Raw genomic sequence first — 25,685 nt, forward strand, 5'->3', positions numbered from 1 at the left:
AATGCTAATGCTAATGCTAAAAGCCTATCCTTTCGCTAGGGAATGGTATGTGCTTCATATAAACAAGTACTTTGTATAAACCGAGTTTGTATTAACGAGATTTTACTGTGTGTGTGTGTGTGTGTGTGTGTGTGTGTGTATATATATATTTAAATAATGATGAAAGTTAAAATACAATAAAATAAATAAATAAATGTTGAGCTTTCACTAGAGGCAGCAACATGCACATCCTCCATATGGAGCCAAGATATATCCAATATTTTAAAATAAAATAAAACATAAGCCAGTAGTATGGCAAAAACTGTAGAGCGAAAATTAACATAAAAATAACCCAAAATAAAATGAACGAATGGGAAAGGGAAAATAAAGGTAAGACATAAACAGTAGCCGAAAAACCCTTATATAATAAATAAATATGATTTAGCACTTTAAATCTAATTAATAAAACCAATATAAAATTTAAAATAATGCCAATTACATAATAATTTAGCGGTACCCCCCCCCCAGAAAGGTACCAGTTCCGAAAGATGTGAAATATCACCAAAAGGGTTAATGGAACTACTAAAAGATAACAAAATCAAAATAACAGACTGACCATTATGCCCCATATCGACAGAGGACCACGAGGCCAATAATGGTCATGGAATTGCTGCATTTCAATCGCTATACAAATCGTCGCAAAAGCAAAATGATCGAAGAACCAAACCACCCATTCCTCCTCCGATCGATCCACCAATGCAGAGGATTTGCACGGCGGTGGTCCTTATGCAGTGAAAAATAAATTACAGAACAGACAGCACTCTAAAGCAGAGTGCTGTCTGCATGGTAAACTCTGTCTTTCAGGTATCCAGACAGAAAACAGTCACAAAGGACTTATGTTTACTAGAAAATTTCTATATGTGAAGAAACTAAATGCGACAAAGTGACATCTATATTCATAATATAAATACAGATATGGCACTTAGTGTGACAATAACCTGCAGAGTAACTAGAATTCAATGTATGGGAATTTCCTATTAAACTATTTTTCTTTTTAGTGTTGGCACTGTTGCACTTAACGTGATATATTACTCCATAAAAAACTGAAGGACTGAAGGAATAACGTGATATATTACTTCAGTCCAAACATATGAAATATAATTAAAAAACAAACAAACTAATATAATGTATGAAAAAAAGACTACAGTTAGTCCCCGACTTACGTAAATTTTTTTGGTAAAATCTTAAAGATACTTTCTGTACAATTTTTAAGAGTGAAGTCAAATGAAGGAACAATAAGTATAAGTTTTTATTTTCATTCCCATACAAACTATGTTGGATAATAACCTGCAGAGTAACTAGAATCTAGGTAAATAACCAGAGTTAACATTTCATTTTCTGCTTTAAATATTCTGAAGAAATATTTGACAAAACATGTTTGAGACTGATGAGCTACGTCAAAGCACTTCAAGAGGAAACCCCCACAACGTTCAAGCCACATGGATTGTGTCCCAACAGCTATTTCTTAGGAGAATTACTGTAGCCCTTCATCTTTACATCCTATCCTTTCCTTCCTTTCTTTCTTTCTTTCTGGATTGTAGAGCCAGTTCAGTTTTGTTTGAGAGCGAAGTGGGAGCTTTTGTTTGCATTTTGTGTGTAATATTTGTTACAAATCAGGTTATTATGGTGAAGATGAAATTCACACGTTGTCCAACCATTCTCAATGACTTCGCGTAAAACTGTCATCGTGTAGTGCGTGCTTCATTTGCATTTTTTTTTTTTTTTTTTTTTTTAATTATTATACAGTAGACTCTCGATTTTCTGGGATAGAGGGTAAAAAAAAAAATCCCAGTTAATCCAAAAATACAGCAAGTCCCCGACGTAAGAGATACTTTCCAGGACTTCTTACATAACTCGGGAATGACTAATAAAATATTGCTACTATATCCCTGATATGCCAAAATTAGAAAAACCATATAATATCCTCAGAAGAATGAAGAAAAATAGTTATATATTTTTAATTAGTTCAATTAAAATCTTTATCTGGGGACGGCGGTGAAGTAGCCAGAGTGGCACATAAGAAAAGAAAATATAAAAGGAAGAAAAAACGCATGTTAGTACTGTAAAAACTGATATGTGTTTCATAGCTTTGGTTGTTATAGTTGACTTCATTGGTACCGATCCCTTCACCGCTACTCACATTCTGTCTTTCTCCTTTATTATCGTGTTCACCATTGCCACTGACAAATCTGAATTCCTTGCGATACTTGTTAATGTTTGGTCATTTTCATACATCCTTATTATTTTAATTTTCTGATCCAACTCGATCGATTTCCTTTTCTTGATAGATTTACTAGTACCGCTGTCACTTATTCTCTTAGTCGGCACCCTGATAACAGTCAAAATTAAATTATCATTATTATAACGATAATAGTGAAAACTCACTATTATCACCCCACACGAGCTCACATTTTACTAAAGCACATTTGCTGGAAGTCACTATGATAAAACAATAAAAACAATTTGCACTTTCCAGGTTACTGGGCTTTTCTGTTACTGAAATTCATTATAAACGGGTAGTAAACTCAATTTTATTGCATTTGCAATAATACGGATAGCTGGAATTCTGTGGGTTTTTAAGTTACAGTATTAGTGAAATGTGTGTCCCCTTCACTGAAAGCTTCAGTCATATATAAAAAAAATATAAATAACATAACATAAGTCTGAAGCTACATAAGTTGGGGACTTACTGTAGCGAAAAATATTCAGCAACCTATGTAAAAAGTATGGTGAGAGATAAAAAAACGAAAAACTTACCACGTACTACTCGCGTGTCCAATACGATGATTCCCTTTATTTTTTACGATGTTGATTTTAAATCTAATTAGCTTCCCTTTATTTTTTACAGTGTCGTGTATGGTTTGGTCACCAACATTATAATGGTTCATTAGAGATTTAACGGTGCACCATTTAACTTTTGAATAATTTCAAGTTTTTGTTTAATTGAAAGAACAACTCTTGCATTTGCCAATCATTTTCGCGATTTCTGAACAAAAAAAAAATAATAATAAATAAATAAAAAAAATAATAAAAATTTCGATATCCCTGACATAAATAACGAAACAAAATTTGCCTTTTGTGCTGACTGAACACAACAATCAACTCAACACGCTTAAACAAACTAAACAGTTGGCCTCTCTCTCCTTTTTTTTTTTTTTTTTTTTTTTTTGAGCGGCAGATGTGAAGACAGCGGGGATTGCAAGATAATAAGTACACTAATTTCCCAATGATGACTTATAATGCCGCTTCTTGTCGCTTATTTACGACTTCTGGTTGATTTTTTTTTTTTTTTTATTCAGAGCCTTGAAGTGTCCCGGTAAATCAAGAGTCTGTTGTATTAGGGTCACCTGTAATTCATTACATAAACTCATATTTGTGTCTGTAAATTGCATGTGTTCTCTGGTCGATTTGTCTGTTTTGCTGGACAAAAAAACCTGTTTCTGGGGGTGGGGGAACCTAGTTATAATACGGATAGCTGAGACCTGAGACTGACTAACTCAGCCATGGATTGAAAAAAACCCATTAAAGTTCCTTGCATCATTTATGGGATTCGAACTTGGGGGCCTTTTTCACCTGGTGTGGTTTGCATGTCATAAGGTGTAAACAGCATCTCTTGTAACTTAAAAACCTGTATGGTTCTTTAAAGAAAATTTCATTTTGACCATTATCATGGTGCCACCTAAGAAAATAAGTGAAAGTGGTACCACTTTGCTGCAGCCCCCAGATAAATTTTTTAACTGTTATGGTATATAGCTGTTTTTCTTCATTCTTCTGAGGATATTATGTGGTTTTTGTAATTTCGGCATATCAGGGATAGAGTAGCAATATTTACTAGTCATTCCTGAATTACTTAAAACTCAAATTACGTAAGAAGTCCTGGAACGTATCTCTTACGTATGTCGGGGACAGACTGTACAATGTTTTGTCTTTTAATTTTTCAGTTACCCACATTACAATAACAATACTCATTTTCTCATGAATGAAGATAAAATTTAATTCTGAGAAACTAAGCTAAAAACAGATTACTTTCGAAGTACCTGTTTTATTAATTTATGGTGATTCTTCCATAACATCTAGTTAATACAAACAATGAAAACACAAAATCACTAGAACTGGAAGGAGCATTAGACACATTCAAACTTTAATTCATATACACAAAAGAGCTTCTTGCCCCTTCCTTTGCTCTCTTAGTCAGTGCTTTCCTATATGCAGCCTTTGCTGCCATAACCGTTTGTGGTAATATTACAGATCAACTTGAAACTTTTGCAGTATTTAGTGCTTTTCACTGCACTCTAACTTTTAACATGCCATCTTTATGTGCTCTAATTAGACTGGTCAGCTCTGTATTCATCTGCCTCATGCTATATTTTCTTAATGGTACATATGTGTTCATGGATTCTGCAATGATTATTTTAAAGATATTCCCAAATTTGAACATGAACCCTCCCTTGCAATCTGCCCAGTTGATAGATAGTAATAGAGGCATGTGAGCAAGCATATGAGCTTATGTAGATCAGCCAAAAAAAAAAAAAAAAAAATCATACAACCATCTCCTCTAATAATTTGTCCAGTTTCAGCTTGAATTTATTTAAGCTATCAACTCCCATAACAACAGATGGAAGTTTGTTCCAGCAATTAACCACCCGCTGGCTAAAGGAAAATTTCTGCACATCTATTCTACAGCTGTCTCCTCAATTTGAATTTATGCCCCCTTAGATTCGTAATCTGAGCAAGCAGAAAAATCCCATCAGAATTAAGCGTGCTCAACCTATTCAAGGTCTTATACACCTCAATCAGATCATCTCACAGGTGCCTAGGCTCCAGCTGCTGCAATTTTCAGAACTTCAGCATCTCTTACCAAGAGGTGCTGAAGTTCTGAAAATCCCTTTGTTCTCCTCACCAATATTGTTGCCCTTCTCTGTACACGCTCAAGCAAATCTACATCCTTCCTAAAATGAGGCCTCCAGACTTGTATGCAGCACTCAACGTGTGGCCTGACCATTGCCTTATACAAAAAAAAAAAAAAAAAAAAGGAATAATCACCTCCTTTTCCCTGCTAACAAAATTCCTGTATATCATTGACAAAACCCCACGACCTGCTCTGGCAGCCTGCATGCACTGCTCAGAAAACTTCATATCTGACAGCACAATTACTCCCAGGTCTTTTTCATTTTCTACCACCCTAAGTGTAGTACCACACAGTTGGTAAGTTCCTCTGGGATTACTTCTACCCATATGCAGTACTTTGCATTTGTCAGTGTACTTGGGGTTAAATTTCTCAGCCCATCTGCCCAAATTTTCTAGATGCTGTTGCAGTAGCACACTGCAATTACTTTCATTAACAACCCTGCCAACCTTTGTATCATCTGCAAACTTCGACACTAAGCCTGATATACCTTCATCAATATCATTGATAAATATACAAAACAACAGTGGGCTGTAATTACTCATTCACCCAACACTGACTCCTTTGGGACTCCACTAATAACATTAGTGCACAAAGAGCAGCGTCCATTGATTACCACTCTGTCTTCTCCCACTCAACCACCCTTTTATCCATTGTAGCAACTTACCCTTAATACCATTCTGCTCCAATTTGTACAGTAGTCAAATTGCAATAGTGTCAAAAGCTTTTCTGAAATCCAAGTATATGATATCAAAATTATTTTTTGCATCCAGTTCCTTTGAAACCACATCATAGTATCCAATCAAATTTGTCAGACAAGACTTTCCCTTAACAAACCTACGCTGTGTCTGAATTATTGCTGCAGTCTTGTCTAAATGATCCTGCTATGCATCTTTAACCAGTGACTCCATTATTTTACCCAGAACAAAAGTTAAACTAACTTGTCTGTAATTACTCATGCCATCCTTCGATGCACCTTTGTGAGTTGGGGATACATTTGCACATCTCCAGTCAGTGGGGCCTTCCCCTGAGTCCCAGCATGCTCTCATAATAATGGCTAAGGGTTTGCTTATTTCCTTTGCCCCCTCCTTTAATATAACTTGATAGATCCCACCCACCCCAGGAGCCTTTCTTATGTTTAACCTCAACAATTTCTCCTCCACTTTGCTCTCAGTTATTACAAAATCATTAAGTACTCTGTTACAGTTTAATAAACTTCTAGAATTTTCCTCCCTTAATAACTCCTCACGTGTGAATGTAAATGCAAAATACTCATTCAGTTTGTTAGCTATCTGAGCAGGATCATCAACATAAAGTGGACCAATCTGATTCATACCCTTCCTTTTAGAGTTTTTATAAGTAAAGAAGTCTTTGCTGTTTTTCTTAGCATCCTTTGCCAAAGTTTTCTCGTAATCTGCCTTCACTTGCCTAATCTCCTTTGTGACTTGATTACAGACTAGCTTATATCTGCCATAGGCTTCTGTGTCACCTGATAATTTATATGCATCCCATGCATTTTTCTTCTCTACCACAAGTCTCATTAGTTCATTTGACAACCATTTATGCCTAAACCTTGGACAATATTGCTTAATTGGTATGAAAATCCTAGTAGCTTCCACAATTAATTCCTTGAATGCTTCCCACCTAGAATTTGCTCTTGGTAACATCATCAGTTGGTCCCACTGTATAGAAAACTGTCTGAGACCACTGTAGTCACCTTTATGGAAGCAAAAACCCTTCCCTTTACTCCTGATGGTAATTAAATCTTTAAGTAAATCCCACATCAGTACTATGTGATCACTGCCACCTAGTGGTTCCTTTATCTGTATATTCTTAATGCACGAAGAATCACTGCTGATAACCAGATCAAGATTATTACCCTCTCTGTTTGCCTCGACATGCTGCTGTAGAAAACGATCATCCAATAAATCCACAAAATTACTAGTGTGCAAGTTTACCAACCCACAAGGTTCAGTCAATATCTGGGAAGTTAAAATCCTCCATTATAAGACATTCTGATTTACTAGCCCACTCTATTTCTCTGTACAATTTTTCTTTGTACTCATTAGAGTCATTAGTCCTATAACACACTCCTACTCTTATTTTTGCTTTCCCAGTGCTTATGTCACGCCAAACTGACTCAACATTGCACTGTCCATCTATGTCAACTAGATGCACTTCCTTTGATTTTGTTTTTCTTAATTAACAGCATAACCCCTCCTCTCTTCCTATCCTTTCTGTACACATTGTACTCCCCAAATTCCAATCTGCATTCCTAATATCTGTGTGACACCACTTCTCTGATATCCCAACAATATCCGCCTTTGATGTCTTGACCAGCACATCAAATTTATTTACTATACTTCTAGTATTGGTGTACATGCAAGTATACATGCACCTATTCTTATTCTTAGTTAACCTAACACAGCTCATGTATTTATTTGTTTCATGATGACTGCCATCAGTCCCTGAAACCTCCAGCACCCCTCGCTCTAGGCCACTGCTCATTCTAATAGAAGTAGTGCAAGAATCACCTTCACCTCTGCCTGTGGTTACTTTTAACCTTTTAGTCTGTGAATCCCCCCCCAAGCTAGCAGTTTTCCGACCCACCTAACGCTGCCTCGATAATATTACAAAATCATTAAGCACCCTGTTACAGTTTGATAAATAGAAAGTTATATCCCATGGGCCTCCAGGGCCAAACTGATTGACAAGGCTCTCATCGTATACTCTCTCCTATCGTGTCTGGGCAGAATTGTAGACACTTTCAAATTTAACCCCAACTCAATTTTTTTTTCAACATTGACCTGTAATTGTCAAGTAAATCTGCAGATCTCCTGCTCTTAATGTCATTAGTGCCAACATGTACAACAGTATCACCCTTTGTGCCCTTAAATGATGATATCTGCTCAACAACATCAACTTTTGCCCCATGGCAGACATACCCTGGTGCTATTACATCTATCCTTTTTACACAATATATTACCTGTCTCCCTGACAATAGAGTCACCAACAATAACTAACTCCTGTGGGACCAGTGCATTCTGCCTTGGAGATTGCTGTTGTGTTGCCTGATGCACAAGAGCAAGCTCTTGGGTTGAGTTGGGCAGCTGAAAGCCTGACGGGCCCCTCATATTAATTTCTTTGAGGGCATCTACCCTACACCTCAGGCTCTCATAGATATTTAAAATTAATAAGATCAATAAATTTAATTAATTAATTAATTATCAATACTACAATATCTAATAGAATCCTAAATGCAGTGATGTGTATTATGCTATATAATTTAAATTGGAGCTACCTATTTACCACAATTAAAAATTGAATTCCCTACCACTCTATATGAAAACAATGGCTGTAAGATTCAAACGAAACAATGGTTTTTCATATATTAAGTAGTAACCTATAAAAACTCTAATCTAAATTAAAAATAAAAATAACCAGCATAACTAGAACTATAAGGCTACTTTACTCTTCCCCTCCTTAGTATTTTCTCTAACATGCTGGTACAAATAATAATCATTTAGTTTATTTAAAATTTTTGTTCCCCAGGGCAAGTTTCCCTCTCACTGAAATAAGTTAGATACAGTTACACTTGTTTGCTTATTAGAGCTGTATGTAGACTTGTCATCTTCTTAAAATCTTCAGGTCTGTGCATTTATTTCACTCTCATTATACCTTTACTTCCAACTAACTCACATCACACTGATTGTATGCTAATAAGCAGAACACCTGAATCTGTGAAAGGGGCATGATTTTAATTTGAAAGGACTGTTACAGAACAGATGCGCAAAAATTCAGGAGATGCACATAAATAATCTCAACAAACAACTGATATTGTATCATCTGTCTGAAAATACAATTAGAGATTAGTCATCGTTTCTAAGTTCTATTTTACTATAGGTAAAATACACAAGTGGTTATCAATTTAAGCTAATTATTACCTTAGGGCAGGGGAGTCCAACCTTTGAGCGAGGAAACAGATTCTGAAATTTTCAACTCTCTTTGAGCCAGTGAGAGAAATTTAAAAAGATATATAGCAACTCTCCAGCTATTTACTCATATGTACGCAATATCGAGATGCCTGTGTACACCTAGAAATGCATATATGTAAATGAGCCTTTAAAAATACTTTTATCATTAAAATTACATATGCAAAGAAAAAATTTTAATAAGTTATTATTTATTCAGTACACAAATATACAAATTACATTTTTAGTGAGATGTTTGACACTTTTTGATTGCACAAAAATTCTCTTTGACCGCTTGCTGTGAGTGATGGAAAGATGACTCTCTTTCTTCAACTTCTCCATTAATACTGGTGTTCTCCAAGGTTCAGTTCTTTCTCCCACTCTTTACATCTTGTATATTAATGACCTTCTTCCACTGACTGGAAATCATATCCATAGTTTTGGCGCCTCCGTAGCCAGGTGGGCAGGAGCAGCAGTGTGTAGCACACGCTTCTTGATTAGACCACCAAATACAGAAAGGTCAGGGAATGACCACTGCATATCCCCGGAGCAATATGGCCTTAGTTGCTAATGCTCCTAAAAACCAAATAACAAACAACATATCCATAGTTTTGCTGGTGATAGCATGTTGCATTCAATCTTCCAGTTTAAGAAACCTTGTCCTGCACGAACAGCTCCAACTTCTCAAATATTCACTACTATTTCCTTAAATGCTAGTCTCTAAGTAATTCTCCAATGGGGAAAAGATAACTTAGTTAATTTCATTCTTTCTAAAATCAGTCCTGCCTTTTATCTCGCAAAGAGGATTCTTCTCCTATACTTATCTTTTACGATACTCAGATTTCTAGATCACATCTCTCTCTCTCTCGGCATTACTTTTCTTCTAACTTGTTTTCTCTTAGCATTACTTTTCTTCTAACCAGGTACTCAACTATACAAATCTCAAAACCTATCAGGGAATACTGTTCCCACATCTGAAGTAATGCCCCCCCCCACAAGCTTTCTCATGCTTCTGGACTACTCCATTCAAAAGAGGGCAGTTAAGTTAAAGACCCATCTCTTAAAAAGTCTCTCCACTCTCGTCTCTTGGATGTTCTGTTTCTGCTGCATGCCTTGTCTAGAGATACTTCCATGGGCACTGTTCTTCTGAATTGCCTTCTATATTTCTCTGTCCCTTCAAAACCAGTACAAACTCATACTACAACCGTTTTTTTTTTTTTTTTTTTTGTAGTTGTTGGCGCATCGGCTTCTGTGGCCATAGTGCACCTCCCAAGGTTTTTGCTGTACTTTGATCCCAGCCCGAGGCGGGATTCGAACCCGCGACCTTTGGGTTGCCAGGCAGGCACTTTACCCACCCGGCTAGCCCGGTCGGCCCTACAACCGGTCAGCATCCCTTTATGTCCAACTTCAAACTTAACTTCTGTTTTCTAAAACAATCCCCTCCCTTCACACATATTTCCTGAAAATTACAGTCTACAGAAATTGAGTCTCATTAGTATTCGTAGTGGCAAATGATAAAGTAAGCATGGTTATAGAGCATCAGTCAAGGGGAAAAAAAAAACTTTGCCACATCACCTCTCTATTCCTTCCCATAATGCCTTGATCAACAAGTATTTTCTTTCATCTTCTCAACTTTCAGCACATGCATATTGAACCTGTTATACATACTTATTAAGTACTACAGGTTCCAATATCTTTCATATTTGTGGTATTCATTAAAAAAAAAAAGGATTTTTGAAATCCATGTGATAATGGCAGAAGTGGATATCTTTTCTTGATAAAAAAAAAAAAAAAAAACCTCAAATGATTATATATATATATATTTGTTTTTTCACTCTTACAAATCATACACATTCATAATTTATTAATGTAACCATAGCAACTAAATAAGCTATGTTCGTACATGGCATATAGCATTTGATTTGGCAACACATTTCAGGAAAAAAATGTGTCAAAATCAAATTTTTATTTCATGCCACGACCCTTCTAATTGATGTAATGAGAGTAGAAATGCATATTTGTGAGATATATGAGTGATATTTTCTTTTGTTATTCCAAAGTATCAACAAGTGTGAGCAGTACATCCCCCCCTACAATTTCCACAAACAGCATTGTTATAACAGCTGTGGCAGTATTAATTTTTGCTTGATGTTCATCAGAACTCAGCTTTTTGTATCTGTCAGATACCACAACACACAGTGTGATTATTTATTGTTTCTGTAAACGAGTATGGATCACATAACAGCAAAAAAGTTTTATAATTTATCCAATCCTGATGAGTTTCAGAAGAACAGACTTTTTTTAGAGACAGATGATTCAGATAATGACAATGAAGTATATGATTTTGATGATGAAAGTGATGTAGATTATGAGAACTTTGTCAGAACACATTCTGACAACTCTGAAATAGAAAAATGCTTTCTGCAATGAAGATAAAAAATTTTTTTTGGAAAGACAAAAACCAAGTGGAGAAGATCTATCTCTAAGAAGGTAAGAAGAGAACCACAACATATATTGTTCCAAATGCCAATACTGAGAACAGAAGACAAACATGCAAAAACAGAGTATGATGTATGGAACTGTTTTACTGATGATGAAATATTGAATCTAGCATTAGCATATACTAATAAATACATGGAATCCATACAAGGCAATTACACATGCCAGAAATTTGCAAAAACAACAGCCATTACAAAACTAAAGGCATTTTTAGGCCTACTTTATTTGGCTAGAATACATGAGTAACTGCCAAAATTAAAAGGACATGTGGACTACAAATGGAATGGGTGTAGAATTGTTCCAATTGATGATACCTCTCGAAGGTTCAAATTCCTTCATAACTGCATACAATTCGACCCATGGAGACCGCATCTTTTTACAAAATTTGTTGAAAAGTGTAAAGGTTGTTATAACAAACAACATTAGGCTTGGGAAAAGTGTGGCAATAGATGAAATGCTAGCTGGGTTTATGAGAAACTGAGGATTTAAGCAGTACGTTCCCTCAAGCCTAATAAGTATGGCATAAATTTTTTTTTATTTGGTTGATACACGAGTGATATTTTCTTTCATAATTCCAAAGTGTAAACAATCCTGACCTTGAGCCTCCATGTAATTTGGAATACATTTCCCCCCCTACAATTTCCACAGTGTTGTTATAACAGCTGTGGCAGTATTAATTTTTGCTTGATGTTCATCAGAACTCAGCTTTTTGTATCTGTCAGATACCACAACACACAGTGTGATTATTTTTTGTTTCTGTAAAGGAGTATGGATCACATAACAGCAAAAGAGTTTTATAATTTATCCAACCCTGATGAGCTGCAGAAGTACACAGACTTCTTTTATTTTCCATACTGGTGATTTTGAAAGACTTCAAATTCAGGTTGTGCATAAAACCTATAAAGGTGCTCAAGATTTGATATAAATTGAAATTACTTTTTTTAAAGTTTTTTTCTTCAGTTTCTGAACATATGTATGTTAACAAATTAAACATTAACAAAACAGTAAAATAAAATTAAAACTTTATATTCAGTGCGAAATTACTTGGAAAAATACAAAAGCTAGTAAAAAAATTGGCGATGTATCTGACGGATACATCGTAACGTATAACTTTCTGGGACGGCGACCTCCTAAGGGTTAATAGTTAATCTTAATTTATTAAAAATACCCGCCGTAAGAAACACACGTTTCGTTCACCACACTATTTACAGTTACACAATGTTGTGAGAGCAGAAAACTGATCATTTCCTAGTGAACCAAACCAAATAGTTCTATTAACTTCCAAAACACAGCGCCCTGAATAGCACAAGTGTCATAAGCATTTTAAAAAAGCATGTTCTAAACTCAGAAAAAAAAAAAACCGATGGGGGTAATTAATATTAAAAAAAAAAAGGTACACAATACGGAAAAATATCACCTCTTACTAAAAAAATAAGCATATATTGCGTTTCGTAATTTTTACACAAAGCGTTTTACACTGATACAGTTCAACGGCAAGTTTTAAGTGCACTTTCAAAATCCGAAAATATGATTAAATTATCGAAAACGATTAAATCAACGATAAGATTGGTGAACTTACCTAATCCTTATCAAAATAGAAAATTTCATCAATATGACGTTCTTAACTTTATTCATAGTAACAATCCCCACACAGACACGCCACATCCCTCATCTTTACACAGACATTAAAACCCTCTACTTTCACTTTTAAACCCTATACTTTTTATTAGAAAAAATAATTAATTAATTTTAAAAATACATAAATCAGGTATATATATTACAGTATTTGTACATACAAAAATAATAATAATGTATATGTATTGATCGATTACGAACTGCTCGTCTAGCTACTTCAGCTGGATTATATAATGAATCACTGTTGATTGGTTTTTACACGCAACTTAGTCCATATTGCACCGTATATAATGTCTATAAATTGTGTGTTCTGTGGTCGATTTGCTTTTTGTTGGACGAAGAACATCAAAAACCATGCTGCCCTCACCTAAGACTGACTAACTCAGCTTTCGTTGTGAAAATAACTATAAAATTCCACGTGTCATTGATGGGATGCGAACTCAGGTCTTCACCTCTTGGTGTGGGGAGGACGGTGATTATGCTAACTGTGCTATCCACTATGGCGAGTGTACCGCTTCTGCTTTTGAAGGAGGATTGGCGTCTTTAGGCTTTCGTTTTTAGTAGAAACATAGATTGTACGTTATGTAGGCCGTCATGAAATGCCGGACATTCCACGACGACATTAATGATATATCAATATCATTAATAAATGCAGAAAACAACTATGGGCCCAGCCCCTAACCTTAGGAGACTCCATTAATAACATTAGTCCAAGAAGGGCAGGCCCATTGATAACTACTCTGTTTTCTCCCACTCAACCATCCCTTTATCCATAGCAGTAACTTGCCATAAATGCTACCTGCTCCAATTTGTACATAAATCGTCTATGTGCAACAGTATTAAAAGCTTTCCTGAAATTCAAGTATATGATATCAAAATTATCTTTTGTATCCAGTGCTTTATTACTGCGTCAAGATATCCAGTCAGATTCGTCGGACAAGATTTCCCATTAACGAGTCCATGTCTGAAATATAACTACACTGCTGTCTAGGTAGTCCTGCATTTCTTCTTTAACCAGTGACTCCATTATTTTCCCACTAACATAAGTTAAGCTATATATTTTCTGGTATCACGCTTTAATCATCTTTGTGAATTGGGGATACATTCGCACATTTCCAGTCCGGGGGGAGGGGGGGGGGGGTTCCCCATAAATCAAAGGACGGTCTTATAATTATGGCTTAAGTGTTTGGTAACCTCTTTTGTTGTCTCCCGTAATATAATTAAATAGATCCCATACATCTCAGGTGTCTTTTTTTATGTTTAACTTCAACAATTTCGCTTTCATTTTCGTCTCATTAATTACAAAATCATTTAGTTCCCTGTTACAGTTTGATAAAACTATTGGAATCCACTTCCCTAAAGAATTTCTCATATGTTTATGTAGATGCAAAATACTTATTCAGTTTACCGGCAACCTGAGCTTAATCATTAATTCCGACAAAAACTTTTAGAATGATCACTTTTAGATCACCACGGTCACCACCGATGAGTAAGAAAGAATTTAGAAGATGTACAAGTGCAGAGGGTGAAATGTACAGTTAATATCTGGATATACAAATTCAATTTGCTGCTTATTCTTAAAGGTATTTAAAATGCAAAATTAGTAAGAAGAAGATTAGAGACGGAAACGTTTTCTTGGACTAGGGAAGAATTAATCTTTCATAGTAATAGTAAGGTTTTAGGAGCATCAGCGACTAAGGCTTTATTTCTCCGTATATATTGTCTGTGAATTGCATGAGTTCTATGGTCGATTTTCTGTGTGCTGGACGAAAAACCCGAGTTCCTGAGAGAAAAAATCATGCTACCCTCGCCTGAGACAATTAACTCAGCCACGTTGCGAAAAAGGCCCATACAAATTCCTCACGTTATCGACGCGATTTGAATTCAAGCCTTTTCCAGCCGGTATGGGAGGACCAGCCATTCTACTATCTGTGCTACCCACGAGGGCCTAGGCTTTCAAAGACCTTTCGGAAACGAAGCTAGAAAGATGGACAAAGACATAGCGACATAGTGTTTTTTGACAAGCCGCACCGGTGCTTTCGCACAACTCCGCATTTTGATCTCTTGTGAAGTAAGACAGTACTGTCAAGGCCAGATAGCACATGTTTGCTTAGTGTGGGTTATGTTGTTCATCTGGCCGCTTAGCCTAGCGGTCTGTGGAGCACCACAGACCGCTAGTTACCGTCACTCACTGGCACTGGGAGCCGGACCAGGTAAGTAGGAAGAGAACTCTGGCTAGCCAACCTCGGGATTAGCTTCCAGGGAGGGCCCCAAAAAAAAAATTTTTTTTTTTGTAATAGGAGAAGGAGTGAGAGACTGAGGAGAAGAAACAAGGTAAGCAGAACAAAGAGGGCGAGCTCCCCTTTGGGGGAGCCCACCCTACCTCGCCCTCTTTCTCCTTTTCCTGAGTTAGGGTTTCCCACCCTAACTCAGGAAAGTTAGGGGGAGCCCACCCTAACTCAGGAAAAGTAGAAAAGATTGTGAGGTCAAGTGACCCACAAAGTCAGGTTGCCTAATGGCATGACCCTGCATTTGACAAGTCAAATGCCAGTCCCACTTCCAGAGGAGTATTTATGTGAGTTCTTACACAACTAGGAAAATCAGATATTGTCCTACAACTCGAAGAGAGGAGGTGCCAGCAAGTGAGTGGATCCCACACTGGGCAAGGGCTCAGCACCAGCAATTAAATCTTTTTGGCTAAGGGTAACTTGTAGGCAATGAGCAGTGTCCCACGCTGGGCAGTGGATTTGGATCGTCTTCTCAGGTTAGGGGATGAGAGGAGGCTCAGGGACTCATTAAGCTCAAGGATAGCTTGGAGTTCTTGTGTCTATTGTAGAAACGTCCTTTTGGGTTGGTGGGTTTGTAAGAGCATTTCCTTTGTGAACGTCGAGAGATTCCTGTTATGTCAAGATAGAGATCAATATCCTGTTGGTGTTTTCTTTGATTTCATTCAGGATATGTTCTGTGAATTGAGTTTTGGGTCCATTATAAGATAGGGGTGCGCTGAACAGTTTGCTGTAGGTGGATTTGACGCATTTCAAATACAGTCTGGGCAAAAGTAGTGAAGGCTTTGTAGTTGATTTCGTCAATTGTGTAGAGATGTTCCTGCCCATGGAGTATATTTCTAGTTTTGGTGATTAGGAGACTTCTGGGTAAATCATAAAAGGGCAATTATATGTGAGGTGAATCCAGTCTTCGTTGTCACTGCAAAGGCAGAGAGGATAATCGGTGAGACCTAGGGCATGCAGCTTGGCCCGGAACGATCCATGACCAGTGAGGAGGAACCAGACGCGAAGACCTGGTGAGTACCACGGAGGAGGTTTTGGTCAGTAATCATAACTTGTGGAAGAAATCTTTTAGTTTTTAAACCTTTGGCTGTTTGCTCCCAATCTTGGGAGCAAACAGCATTGCTAATGCTGGAAGAGCATATAGGAAATCTGTTTCATTTCGTTTTTTGAATCATTAGCTAGACCGAGTGTTATATGTGTTATAGTTGGGTGTTACAGATGGGCAAAGGAGACACTCCATGGCAGACACTACAATGACTGACGAGGCTAGTGGGAGCCAGACATGTTCAAAGCCGCTAAGTGGATTTTCTTATTTATTGATTTGAAATTATTGCTTTTCTAAAACTTTTGATTTAAATTTAGTAATATAGCATTATTTTGTAATTTTCTGATTAATCTGGTGTATTTATCCTTTATCGGCCTTGTAATTGCATAAAAGTATCGGTAAGGATATCATATCCACGTGTTACAAGTTGCACCTCCGCTGAACGAAAAGTTTTTTAGCCATATTTAGCCGCTTTATTGACCAGCTGATACATCAAATTGTTTTCTATAAGTGGCTATTAGATCTAGTCAGGATCGTTGGTTTATTCTGAGTTGAGACAGCGAGATTTGGAAGTTAATTAATACTTAAGTGTCCATAGATTTACCGTTCATAACTTGCGCCATTGTAATACGATACAACGTTATATCCCGAACTAGATAGCGTTACTGTATATAGTATAGTATATAATATAATATTGTTAATTAATTAATCAAAATCTACTAATTTTGTTAAATTTCGGTGTCAATTAAATTGTACTTTTAACTAAATACATATAACGACTTAGATTACAAACGAAACATAATTAATTAATACATAACTTTAAACGGAAGTTATATAAATAGAACTCGTAGATAATATTTGATACTGAAATATATACATAGCGTTATAACTAAGTTGGGATACAAGTTTAGGGTTATAATTTTGTACTGAAATTGAAATTTTATTGAAATTAAATCGAAATCATGACTCAGTCCAGAGCAGGAAAGCAAAAGGCACAAGCTAATGGAAGTGCTGTGGCTCAGAGGAGAACTGAGGGGGGACAGTTGCCCTCTGAATCATAGCCTGCACTGCTGGCATGATGTTTGTGGAGCAATCGGGTACGGGACATGATATTGCCATGGGGGATGTCTTTGTGTGTGCGCGATGCAAGGAGTGTATCTATATCAGGCAACAACTCAGCATTGTTATGGGCCTATATGAGAGCTTGAAGGACAGGGTGGATGCCCGCGAAGGATCTAAAGTGAGGGGCCCATTAAGCTCTCAGCTGACCACATCAACGCCAGAGCTTGCACTTGGTCATCTCGCAACACAGTGGCAACCCCCAAGGCAGAATGCGCCGGTCCCACAGGAGCAAGTAGTTGTTGGTGGCTCTATTGTCAGGGAAACGAGGAACATGCTTAGTAAAAAGGATAGGTGGAAGAGGACCAGGGTATGTCTGCCAGGAGCAACGTTTGATGACTTTGTATAGCGGATATCATCTTTTAAGGGCACAAAAGGTGATATAGTTGTAGACGTTGGCACTATTGATACTAAGAGTAGGAGACCGGCAGAATTACTAAACAAGTACAGGTCACTGTTGAAAAAAAGCCGTGATGTAGGGTTGAAATTGAAAGTGTCTGCAATTCTGCCCAGACACGATAGGAGGGAGTATATGATGAGAGCCTTGTCGATCAATTCGGAACTTGAAAGATGGTGCAACGCTCAAGGGGTAGAATTTTTTTCAGCCTGGTCTATACTTGTTAACAGAAGGGACTGCTTCTACAGGGACGTGATACGCTAAAATAGAAAGGGTGCAAAAATATTTGCTGATGTAATGGAGGCAGTGTTAGGTGGGTCGGAAAACTGCAAGCTTCTAGGGGGATACAAGGACTAATAGATTAACATTGGCCACTGGCAGCGGCGAAAGTGATTCTTGCACTGCTTATATTGGAATGAGCAGAAGCCTGGGAAACAAGATGCAGGATATTTCAGAGACTGCTGGGAGCCATTGCGGTACAAGTAAACACATGGGTTGTGTTAGGGTAGCTAAGAAAAAGAACAGGTGCATGTATACTTGCGTGTACACCAATGCTAGAAGTTTGGTAAATAAATTTGATGAATTTGAGGTATTGGCCAAAGCATCAAAGGCGGGTATTGTTGGGATATCAGAGACGTGGTGTCACACAGATATAAGGAATGCAGAACGGGAATTTAGAGAGTACAACGTCTACAGAAAGGATAGACAGGATAGGAAGACAGGAGGGGTTATGCTATTAGTTAAGAAACACTTAAATCCAAGGAAGTGAAGCCAATCGACATCGTTGGACAGAGCAGTGTCGAGTCAGTTTGGTGTGAAATAAGCATTGGGATATCAAAATTGAGAGTAGGGTGTGCGATAGGCCTAATGACTCTGATGAGTATAATAATAAACTGTACAGGGAAATAGAGTGGACCAGTAAATCATGGAGTCTTATAATGGGGGATTTTAATTTCCCAGATATTGACTGGAATTTGTGGGTTGGTCACTCACACACTAGCAAGGGTTTTGTGGATTTATTGGATGATTGTTTTCTACAGCAGCATGTTCGAGGGGTAACAAGACGGAGTAATACTCTTAATTTGATTATCAGTAGTGATTCTTCATGGATTAAGAATCTGCAGATAGAGGAACCACTAGGTGGCAGTGATCACAGTGTGCTGAAGTGGGATTTACTCAAAGAGGTAACTACCATCAGGAGTAAAGGGAAGGGTTATTGCTTTCATAAAGGTGACTACGATGGTCTGAGACAGTATTTAAATTCTATACAGTGGGACCAACTGATGATGTTACCAACAGCAAATTCAAAATGAGAAGCATTCAAAGAACTTATCTTGGAAACTACTAGGCTTTACATACCAACTAAGTAATATTGTTCAAGGTTTAGGCCTAAATGGATGTCAGATGAACTAATGAGACATATGGCAGAGAAGAAAAATGCATGAGATACATACAGGGTGTTTCAGTTAAACGTTTCAGAACTTCTAAGAGGGGTAGGGTACATCCTGACAACTCGAAATCATATAGCAATGTGGGATCGGAAATGCTTTCCTGAAGCGGTGTTGTACACAGAAGCACCATAAAGAAAGAGACCGTAAGTGAGAAATCGTTTTAATAATACATGAAAAGAAGCAAAAAGGTACATGGATTAAAGTAAGTGTTCTAAGTTTCTTCCACGGGCTACAATGCACGCCTCACATCTCCGACGCATGGACATCCGAAAATTCTGGAATACTCCAGGCGAATTTCGAATTTCTTCGGCAGCTACTGCGATTCTTGCAACCAGCTCCTCAGCATTGTCAACAGGGGTGTCATAAACTAGCGATTTCATATGACCGTGAAAATTCCTTCACAAGGGAAGGAATTTTCAACAAGGATAACGACCATATCTGGGCGGTCGAGAACCCGCATGCAATACGACGTCGTGCAGCACAGATTCGATTTTCGGTCAATGTATGGGCCGGTATTATGGGAGATCACCTCATCGGACCTTACCTGTTACCGTGTCGTCTAACCGGACCTATCTACTTGATCTTTCTGCAGCAAGTATTGCCACAACTTTTGAGAGATGAACAGATTTCTGCATCGACGCAACAGACAATGTGGTTCCAACACGATGGAGCCCCTGCCCATTATAGCAGAGATGTTCGTAACTACCTGGATGTCACATTTGGTCAACAGTGGATCGGACGTGGTGGTCCCGTGCGTTGGCCTGCTCGGTCACCCGACCTATCATGTCTTGATTTTTATTTCTGGGGTCATATGAAATCGCTAGTTTATGACACCCCTGTTGACAATGCTGAGGAGCTGGTTGCAAGAATCGCAGTAGCTGCCGAAGAAATTCGAAATTCGCCTGGAGTATTCCAGAATGTTCGGATGTCCATGCGTCGGAGATGTGAGGCGTGCATTGTAGCCCGTGGAAGAAACTTCGAACACTTACTTTAATCCATGTACCTTTTGCTTCTTTTCATGTATTATTAAAACGATTTCTCACTTACGGTCTCTTTTTCTTTATGGTGCTTCTGTGTACAACACCGCTTCAGGAAAGCATTTCCGACCCCACATTGCTATATGATTTCGAGTTGTCAGGATGTATCCTACCCCTCTTAGAAGTTCTGAAACGTTTAACTGAAACACCCTGTATAAATTAACACGTGACGCAGAAGCCTATGATAGACATAAGTTGATCTGTAACCAAGTTACAAAGGAAGTTAGGCAGGTGAAAGCAGATTACGAGACAACTTTGGCAAGGGATGTAAAGAAAAACAGTAAAGAGTTCTTTACTTATGTAAACTCTAGAAGGAAGGGGATGAATCAGATTGGTACACTTAATATCGATGGTTCAACTGTTGATAATCCTGCTCAGGTAGCTAACAAACTAAATGAATATTTGCATCGTCATTCACAGATGAGGAGTTATTCAGCGAGGGGAATGCCAGAGGTGCATTCAACTCTGGCAGTAAGCTAGATAATCTTGCAATAACTGAGAGTAAATTGGAGGAGAAATTGTTGAAGATAAACACAAGAAAGGCACCTGGGGTGGATGGGATCTATCCAGTTATATTAAAGGAGGCAGCAAAAAAAGTAAGCAAACCCTTAGCCATAATTATGAGAGCTTCCTTGGACTCAGGGGAGGTACCCATAGACTGGAGACGTCCAAATGTGACCTCAATTCACAATGGAGGATCAAAGGTTGACACAAGTAATTAGAGACCTGTGAGTTTAACTTCTATTCCAGGAAAATTAATGGAGGCACAGGTTAAAGAAGCACTGCAGGATCATCTAGGGAGGACTTCAGTTATAGCTCTGACACATCATGGTTTTGTTAAGGGGAAGTCTTGCCTGGCCAATTTGATTGGATACTATGATCCAGTCACAAAAGAACTGGATGCAGGGAATAATTTTGATATTATATACTTGGATCTTAGAAAGGCTTTTGATACTGTTGCACATGGAAGACTGCTGCACAAATTGGAGAGTGTGGCATTGGAGGTAAATTGCTGCTATGGATAAAGGGTTGGTTGAGGGGGAGAAGACAGAGAGTGGTAATCAATGGACACTGCTCATCGTGGACTACTGTTATTAGTAGAGTCCCTCAGGGTTGAGTGTTGGGTCCATTATTGTTTTCTGTATTTATAAATAATATTGATGATGGTATATCAAGCTTAATGTCCAAGTTTGCAGACGATACAAAGGTTGGCAGGGTTGTCAAGGACACTACTGACACTATGCTACTGCAACAGGATCTGGAAAGGTTGAGCAGATGGGCTGAGAGGTGGCAAATGAAGTTTAACATTGACAAATGTAAAGTGCTACATGTGGGAAACAGCAACCCCAGAGCAACGTATCAACTCTGTGGTACTACACTGACAGTGGTAGAGAATGAAAAGGAACTGGGGGTATTAGTGCAGGCAGATATGAAGTTCTCTGAGCAGTGCAGACGGGCAGCAATCGACAGATTGTCATAAGAAATATGTTCAAAAACTGAGATATGTGCTTACAACGTTCTCATCACACTCGGTTTTCAAATATCGTAGGTTAATTATCAAAAATTAAGACTTGTAATTGGATAAATCATCTTTTCCATCTGTTTTGTCTATTTATTTTATTTTATTTTTTCTAGAACATTCGAGTTATTTCTAGAGCATGCATTCGGGAACTTGCTTCAACATTTGAGAACGTTTCGAAACGTTCTAGAATATTGTTGCGTGCCAAAGAAATATAGGATGTTTCGGGAAGGTTCTAGAATTTTCGGCGGAATTCTATAGAAACATTGTGAGTTCTTCTAGAAACGTTTCTATCGAGATATACTATATATACCAGTGGGTTTCACAACAAGAAAGCATTTTCGTATTTCAAAAGGTATATGTGTTTCATAGAGCTAGTGGTGAACAAAGTGAACAAGTGTTTTAGTAAATTAGTGTTTGTAAACAAGTGTTTTAGTGAATTAGTGTTTGTAAACAAGTGTTGTGTTCATAAGTGTAATTCGTGAACTGTGTTAAAATTAGAAATAAAAATCTACAATTTCTTAATTGTGTTCTTATGTGCCTCGACCGTATATGAAATATGTCGCGTTCTTGCCGAAATAAGTCAGAGCTTTTGCAACATTTGCAGAGAATTGATATTAAAAATCGCAGAGGAAGCTACTGTCACAACTTGTGTGAAAAGCCTATGGACTCTGTTTTAGATGTAAAGTCGGAGATCAAGATAAAGTATTGGGTCCGAAGATTTCCTGTAGCTCATGTTCAAGGACATTAACAGGCTGGTTTAGAGGTAGTCAAAAATCGATGCCTTTTGCTGTTTCGATGATATGGCGGGTACCTCGGGACCACATAAACGATTGTTACTTTTGCATGGCCAGTATTTCTGGTTTTTCTGGGAAATCCAAACATAAAGGAGAGAATCCCAACATACCTTCTGCTCTAAGGTCGGTTCCTCATGATGAGACAATGCCAGTGCCAAGGCCACCAGAAACATATGGACTTCACTCTGATTCAGGATCGGAAAAGGAGTATCCAGAAGATGCAGAATCCAAAACGAGCATAGGTCCAGACTGCAAAGCCCCATCTGATCACTCAGGCAGAATTGAACGATTTGATCAGAGATTTGTCCTCTTCAAAACCAAGGCTCATTACTAGTATCACGGCTTCAGCAGTGGAAACTTCTTAAAAAGGGTGTCAAGGTGTCTTTTTATAGGAAGCGGCAATCTAACATAATGACCTATTACTCCAAGGACAGTACTTTGGTTATTTGCAACAATGTCTAGGAATTAATGAAAGAGTTACATCTGGAGCACGTTTCCGAACAGTGGAGGCTTTTCATTGGTTCATCCAAAGTCAGTTTTACTCCATAATGGAAATTAGTATCAATCTATGCCATTGGCCCATACAGTTCACATGAAGGAAACGTTCGAGAACCTACAGGTTCTTTTGTAAAAAATATGCTATAAAGAATATAAGCGGAATATCTGTGCCGATCTAAAAGTGGTACCGTTGCTGACTGGGTCGCAAGGTGGATACTGCTGCTTTTTGTGCGAGTGGGACAGCCAATCGAAGGATTGCCGCTACAGGGTAAAAAAATGGCCAGACCTTTCAGAAACCACACCATTCTGTAAAAATGTAGCACATCTTTCTTTGGTTGATAAGTCAAAAATCTATTTACCTCCATTGCGCATCAAGCTAGGTTTGATAAAAAAAATATTTGTGAAAGTGATGGACAAAAAAGGAGAAGGATTTTCCTGCTTGAGGAAAGGTTTCCTCTAATCAGTAAGGCCAAGATAAAAGAGGGAATTTTTGTGGATCCTCAAATCATTCTGCTATTCCAAGATGATTAATTTATCTTTGAATAGCATGTCCATGACCAGGCCGTTGGGTGCAAATATATTAAGATATGTGTCTATCCGGTCATACTTTATGGCTCAGAAGTCTGGACCTCAACTCCCGCAACGCATCTGAGTCGGATTTTTGCGGGCGAATTTTGGCCATTGAAGTGGGCCATATGGAAATTTCGGCTTGCCCCTGCACCAAGGACCACCCAGATGGCGGCGGCTGTAAACATCAGACGTCTTCCTGTCATTATCCATGAGAGAAGACTCGTCTTTGCTCTGAAAATGATGGTTGGCATTATTTCGGCTGACTTCTGGGCGAACTGCGGATGAAGAATCCCAGTACCAAGCCTTCTGGCAAATTCAGTCCTTCAGGCCACCCCAAACCAGTTAAAGTTATCCGATCGGTTCTTACCCGTGCAAATACTGCAGTACATACACTCCTTGGATGGCGACCTCTACAAGTTCGCATTGGACAAAAAATATAGGCAGAACTTACTCCATCTACTTCCTTCTCAGGATCACGTCACAGGACATTAGAACATGCTCCCGAGGACCTGTCCATCACTGCCATGGATCCCTCACTACTTTGTTCCAACTTTCTGCGCTGGCTCAGATGACTGCAGCACTGTAAAAGAACTGCTCCCTGGAGAATAATTTAACTTGATAACATGCTGTTGTGTATATATTTTCATATGTAAATTTGCAATTTGTTTTCTCCAATGTTTAATCCTACACTTTTGTAATTAGTAATAATATTGTTTTTTTTTTCCCTCCCATCTTATCCTTGATTGTATTAGCCTTTACTGTAAACCCCTGGCTTGTAGCCGTGAAGGGTATTATTGTGTACGGCGTGTGCCTTTTGTATGCAATAAAGAGTTCTTCTTCTTCTTCACTAAAAAACTAAAGGCTACAGAAATAAGAGCCTGGAAGGCATTAAAAAATGACTGCTGGAACTTTTTAGGCAATGAGAAATCACAAAATTACAGTGAAATTGTGGATGAGCTAATTTTAGAGTACAGAGAGTTGGGATACAACATGTCGTTAAAGCCTCATTTCAAGAACATGGTGAAAGGTTTCATCAAGATATTTCTCAAATGGAAAAAGATACCGAGGAAAACGGAGTCCAAATATTTTGGCAGGCTACTATGGAATCTCGTACGGTTATAAAAGGCAAAAAACAACAAAACAAAATTAGTGTTTTGTTTTCGGATAAACATTTCTGTAAATAGTGACATTTTCTTAAAATACTGTATATGAATTTTTTTTTCTAGAAACAGAGTTTTTGACTTTAATCCCTTCTTCCTTAAAACTAGTGAGTGTTACAGAAATATGGTTGCCATATTTGAATTCAGCAACGTCAAACTACAAGAATCACCATATTTAAGAGCACATTTTAACAGGGTGCGCAAAAAAATTGTTTTTTTTTTCTTTTTTTTTGCCAACCAGCGTAATTTATCAATCATCATGTGGCCTATCGATTGGCTTTGGTCGATATAGAAAGTTACATTTCGGTTTTCAGTTTGTTTATATTTGGTACCCTAATTATTGGATTAACCACATTTAAGACCTATTTTCCATTGTGTCTATCCTTGGCACACCCAGGGTCCTGAGCTGGATATCATCATTCTTCTCTTTCTTTTGGTGATTCCCTTCTACTTTTGACTCTCTCTCTCTCTCTCTCTCTCTCTCTCTCTCTCTCAGAGTAACTCGGGAATTTTTCCCCCCTGGTGCAGCATAAGCCTCAGGCTTCCTTGCACCATATGGCTAATAATAATATAATAATAATAATAATAATAATAAGCCGTGATTTATTTATAACAAATGGCTACTGGTACATGATAGAAATGCGCGTGCTTTGGGAATTTCCACAGGACTGTTGCCTCCTTGAAGAAGTGGTCACTGTGGTTTCCTTAAACTTCCCACTGTTTTTATTCTTAAGTGGGTGTCTGTATTCACTTG

The sequence above is a fragment of the Mastigoproctus giganteus genome, chromosome 11 (genome assembly GCF_048544385.1).
Source record: "Mastigoproctus giganteus isolate SK-2022 chromosome 11, ASM4854438v1, whole genome shotgun sequence".
In the NCBI taxonomy this organism is placed as follows: domain Eukaryota; kingdom Metazoa; phylum Arthropoda; class Arachnida; order Uropygi; family Thelyphonidae; genus Mastigoproctus; species Mastigoproctus giganteus.